Source organism: Chroicocephalus ridibundus, chromosome 9 (assembly GCF_963924245.1).
Source record: "Chroicocephalus ridibundus chromosome 9, bChrRid1.1, whole genome shotgun sequence".
Lineage (NCBI taxonomy): Eukaryota > Metazoa > Chordata > Aves > Charadriiformes > Laridae > Chroicocephalus > Chroicocephalus ridibundus.
Window position 1 is genome coordinate 20,411,114 of NC_086292.1, and position 6,000 is coordinate 20,417,113.

Consider the following 6,000-nt stretch of genomic DNA (forward strand, 5'->3'; position numbering starts at 1 on the left):
ACAAAATCCTGTTTTCTTCTTCTCCTTAAGGAAGAGTGTGTCCATATGTATCTACCCAGATATGTATGAGAGCACTACAAATTCAGTTTACTCCTTATAATTTTAATTAGTATTTCATTTCTTAATATTTTTTTAGGTTATAGTTGATGAATTAACTGTTTTATTATTTTGTAACATCATCAAACATGTTAGGATCAGCAATTAATTACCAGTGATACTTGATGAGTGTGTTATTCAGGCAATTCAAAATTATTATTGATAGTAGCTATGGACCGTTACTACCTTAAATAGAATTTCAGTTTTTCTCAAGAGAATCTGCCTTTCCGATAAAATGCTCTTCATGTGTAGGTATCATCATTTCCAATTTGATATTGGTTGTTAACCTAGCAGACTTTATCATTGAGGTATAAATGTGAGATTTTTATCTAGTTAAAGTTTATGAACAATTACAAAGTTCTAAAATCCCAAATGGTGGTAACCTTGAGCATTATTACTGAGATTCTTGAAGTCTAGTTCTTACTAATGAAGTGCCTGAGTAAAAAGGAGGGGAAAGAAAACCCCGCCAAAATTCAGGAAGAATAAAAGCAGTGATAGGAGTTGTATGTGATGGCGGTAGAACGTTTTTCATCCTAATCTACTACGTTTAGCAATACAGTCATCTTGTGTACATGCCTTCAAGACCAGAGGGATTTTTATACTGGCTCAGATTGATAACGAAGTGACACAAAAGTGATTTCTTATGGTGAGGCACAAGAACCTGTCTATGTCTATGTAAAACACTTGCGTGTCTCGCAGGTCTTCTCTGGTACTAAAATTTCCTTAAACCAGCATGCACAAAGGCTAGCGTCCCTTCTACATTTGTAATTGCAGCTGTCATGATTCTGGATGTTCTTTGTAGCTATAAATATTTAATCAGTTTTTAAATCCTGTTATTAGTAATATTTGTGGCAGTGATTTTTTAGTGTAAGAAAATCACTAACTGGTTTTGAGTTTTCCACTCATTAATTTCATCAGATGTCGTGCTAGTTCTAGTATGGGTCTATTAGCTTTAATACATATATGAATCCTAACTTTTAATTCTTTATATTTATTTTCAGTCACACTGGACTTTGAGATTTGAGATCTCTTATGTCCTGAGAGATGATTTTATGCCAAGCAAATATTCCAAACCAAGAAGTGAAATTGCAACATTCAGATAAATTCCTCCCTCCATAGCAACTTTTAATTATCATCTTGAATGTTAAATAGTGACTTAACTATATTGACATATGTTTTATATTCCTTTATACTATTTCTAAGAAGTAATAATAGGCCCTATAATAAAATACAATCTCTCATATCTTAAAACACCTTCCTGAACGCTGCTGAGCACTCCTTGAAGATGCTAGGAATGCTAGTTCAGACTTATATGTGTGTATACAGGACAAAGGTACATAGGTCTAAGCTTTTAGCATGTGTTGTAACAGGCTTTTGTCTTCATCTTGCTGAATTCCTTCCATTCTGTTGTCTCATTGATGGTCACACTGCTGCTAATCGTTCTCCTACATTCGAGTTTCTCAGATCCATCCTAAGGTTTTTGGGACTCCTCGGCCAAGAACCTTTTTTAAGAAAATCAAAAATTTATGTTTTGTGTCTGGATCACGCTTGGGAATGTACGTTCTTGTAGGTCTTCTGGAATTAACTGCTTTGGAAAACTCTGTAACTAGAAGTTGAGTGAATGGTCATAACCACCTGTATTAGGATTTATTGCATTAGGACAAAGAGCAAGAAAGACATAAGACACGAGTCTGTGCACAGACTTACTGTGATGGATGCTGCTTAAATACTAAAGTACCGAGGTATGAGTTGTCATTATGAATTATCATATCATTAGATAGAGGATAGCACTATTTGTAATTTGTTAATGATTTTTACTGCAGATAGCATTGATATTTTAAATAAATCCCTAAATATTCTTGGTACCACTATGCCACCAGCTTTGTGCTATTCTGGACACGTTGCTTAATTGCTTGCTTCTGTCCTATTTATTTGCCCAATTCCAGGTTATTTTATGATGTTAATTCCATCTTGAGACGCCTGGGTGATCCTGTTCTCTTGAACGATGTACAGGCTTTTTGCTTTCTTCCCAAATACAGTGAATAATACCCAGGCTTAATCAATTATCTTCTCAAAGTTTGTCATTGATGCATTTTAATATCTCATAATATGCCTAATACATTAAGGAACAAGATAAATATGTTGACAAGAACTATAAATGACTTCGGTATTGACCATCGGTCATTTTAATTAGCAAATCTCTGAATACACTGGAATCAATTCGTTCATTTAGAAATTAATACAGGTACCTTGTCAGAGTATACTGTTGGTTATGAAGTTCCTAAAATGGCAGTATTGGCAGATGCTAAAGACAAAAATAATTGAAGCAGCTGGACCAAAATTAGGATATTGTTAAATATGCTCCTAGTTTGTATTTTCCATTATAAACGTTTTCTTTGAAGTGAGATGGCAAGGAAATTGGTCAGTTACTGGATTTGTCTTGATAATTTGTATCTGCTGAATAATTACACAGTAAATTTTTATGACTAAAAACTGTTAATCCAGGATATCATTCATGAAACTTTAATTCCCTAATTTTAAATTGTTCGTTCACTGATGTAATTAATAATTGAATTTACTTCCTAGGGGCTGCTGTAATACAACACTGAAGACTTTGTTGCTTTGCTGCCAGAACGGAGAAACAGATGTGGTGTCAAAGGCTGCCGCTGCCTCGCTTCTCTGGTGGAGCAGAACCTCTCCCCGCAGGATCATTTCATGTCCAGTGTTTTTGGTCTTCTGTCTTTTCTGAGACAGGAAATGGCAGTAATTGTAACAAGGGCTGTTATGAGAAGATATATTTGACTGGCCAAAATCATCCACGGTTATACGATAAAGACGAAGACCTCTTCAATTAAAAAAAGAAAAAAAATCAGATGTAGTTTGGGTTTAAAATTGTGGCTGAAGTTGAGAAGGTTCTCCATTATTAGTTCAAGTGGTCCATTCACATCTCATAGGGTACTTTATATAGAAGTGCAAAAAAAAAAAAACAAAACTACTGCGTTGTCTCCGAGGTCACTCTTCCTGTTGATTACCTCCCTTCTAGTTGCATTTGTTTCAAAACTCATAGGATGCAAATTCAAGGGTGGCAGAGCATTTTGCTTGTAGGTGTGGTTTGCAGTAAGACTTGTGATCGCAGAACTTGCTATATTTGAGGCCGTTGTGTAGATCATTTCAGTCCTGAGGCTGGTTTGGAGATGTCAGTGCTGCACAGAGCTGCCATCACCTCTCCTAAATTGCTTTTTCTTTTTCTTTTTTTTTTTCCTCTTTTTTTCCCCTCCCTGTGTTTTGCAGTTGAGAATCAAAGGAATCCCAGCTGTATTTCCTGAACTATTTGCTGTAGTGGAAATGAGGGGCACAGAAGAGAATTTGTTTTATGCCTCCCAAGGACTCCTGAAATTGTTCCTTACGTGCAGTTTTCTGCCTGCCTTGTGTTGTCCAAGCAGTTGCAACTGACCGTTGATCCTCAATTCCTGCATGGGGAGTTTTTAAGATGAATGCCTTAGAAATCATGACTGGAAAAGCAGAAGTTTCTAGGTGTTGGATTGAAGTGTGTTTTATGAGGGCATCTCTGCTAGAAATATAGTCGATTCATATCTGGTTAGGTTTGGCGGGTGTGTTTTTTTTTTTTTTTTGTGGAGAGTAATACAACCTAGTGTTCGTTGCTGTCACTTTTTTTTTCTGCATACTAACTATTGAGCTACTAGTGCAGTTGTCATTAATGCAGTTTCTGTGACATTTCTGTCAGCACTTTCTTTCACCAAGGTCTGCTCCTCTTCTCTAGCAAAGAAAGATCTTCTCAACTTTTAACTCTGCTTATGAATCTTTCTTACATACTTTCTAATTGGTTACTAATAATACTAGCTTGAAGGGCTTCACCTCATGCTGGAAGGGTATGACAGCTGTTAGATTTTTCCAGGATTATCTCTTTTAACTAACTCAGATTTCTTAATTTAGAATGTTCAAGGTTTTCCTTAGTGATAGAATGACAAATTCTGAATGTGATGGGTTGTCGTGGTTTAGCCTCAGATGGCAACAAAGAACCACGTGCCGCTCGCACGTGCCTTCCTAATAGAGGAAGGATCGTAAGAAAAGGCAAGACTCTTGGTTTGGGACAAAGGCAGTTTAACAGAACAGCAGAGGGAACAGGCAAACAACAACAACAACACGGGTAGGGGAATATACAAACGCGATTACGGAACCGCCGCTCCCCGCCGCTCCCGACCGGCCGGCCCCGGGACGCCCCAGCCCGCTTTTAAGCAGCAACTTCCTGTCCCCTCCCCCGGCAGCTCAGGGTGGGCGTGGCTCACATGGCATGGAATACCATGGAAAATTAACCCTATCCCCACCGGAACCAGGACATTATCCACCCCTTATTCCATACCATCTATGCCATGCCCAGCAGGTTCCAATGAATTGCCACCACTTTCCCCTGTTATATATATATATATATATACACACATATAATGCCCTTAGTTTATGGGTCATCCCTCCAAAGTGTCCGTTGAGTTCTTTTAATCCACAGCTTTGGGCTCCATCTGTTAGAACAGTCTCTCAGGGCAGGTGAGATGCTGGGTGGTGCTGGTCTGTTGCATGCTGTATTTTTCGGAGCTTGTGACTGGTGCACCTGGTGTGGCTCATGCACGCGGTCCGTGGGCTGAAGATGTAGATCTTGAGGAAACTGCTGGGCGCCAGCTGTTGAGATCAGTTCTTATCCCATCATCCCTGTGCCTTACTTGTAGTACAACTGATAGTAATTATAGCAATGAGGACATACAATGACAGTGTTACTTAGCAATTAACAGCACACAATCTGATTCATTGGCTATTCTCGCCCAAAATCAGATCCCCATAAGGTACACATCGGACTTCCCCATCCTGCCGCATCACCCACCAAGTGCACCCAGGTCCTTGAGCAAAAGCAATCCCACGGATGGGTTTGCCTTTGCCTGAGGCAGGAGTAACCCAGACTGTCTTCCCTAGCATATTCTTCATGTGCACTACGGGGACTTTATCCCCTTCTACAGTACGCGGAAGTTTTGATTGGGCAGGGCCAGCCCGATTGTTAGATCCCCTGGTGTTAACTAGCCAGGTAGCTTTTGCTAAATGTGTATCCCAGTGTTTGAAAGTCCCACCACCCATTGCTCTCAGTGTAGTTTTTAACAGTCCATTGTATCGTTCTATCTTCCCAGAGGCTGGTGCGTGATAGGGGATGTGATACACCCACTCGATACCATGCTCTTTGGCCCAGGTGTCTATGAGGCTGTTTCGGAAATGAGTCCCGTTATCCGACTCAATTCTCTCTGGGGTACCATGTCGCCACAGGACTTGCTTTTCAAGGCCCAGGATAGTGTTCCGGGCAGTGGCATGGGGCACAGGGTATGTTTCCAGCCATCCAGTGGTTGCTTCCACCATTGTGAGCACATAGCGCTTGCCTTGACGGGTTTGTGGCAGTGTGATATAATCAATCTGCCAGGCCTCCCCATATTTGTATTTCAGCCATCGCCCTCCATACCAAAGAGGCTTCAAACGCTTGGCTTGTTTGATCGCAGCGCATGTCTCACATTCATGGATGACCTGTGCAATAGCGTCCATGGTCAAGTCCACCCCTCGGTCACGAGCCCATCTATATGTTGCATCTCTCCCTTGATGGCCTGAGGAGTCATGGGCCCACCGAGCTATGAATAGTTCACCCTTACGTTGCCAGTCCAGATCCACCTGAGCCACTTCAATCCTGGCGGCCCGATCCACCTGCTGGTTGTTCTGATGTTCCTCCGTGGCCCGATTCTTCGGTACGTGGGCGTCTACATGGCGTACTTTCACAACCAGATTCTCTATCCGGGCAGCAATATCTTGCCATAGGTCAGCAGCCCAGATGGGTTTGCCTCTGCGCTGCCAGTTGCCCTG

The 6,000-nt window shown here is 40.8% G+C and overlaps 1 long non-coding RNA gene across 1 annotated transcript in view; it reads left to right on the top strand.

Moving 5' to 3' along the window:
* Nucleotides 1–3,631, top strand: part of LOC134520890 (uncharacterized) — a 201,257-nt gene extending 197,626 nt beyond the window's left edge. Inside the window, exon 12 of the long non-coding RNA XR_010072578.1 lies at nt 2,683–3,631. This is a non-coding gene — a long non-coding RNA (uncharacterized LOC134520890). The remainder of the gene's footprint in view (nt 1–2,682) is intronic.
* The last annotated feature ends 2,369 nt before the right edge of the window (nt 3,632–6,000 follow it).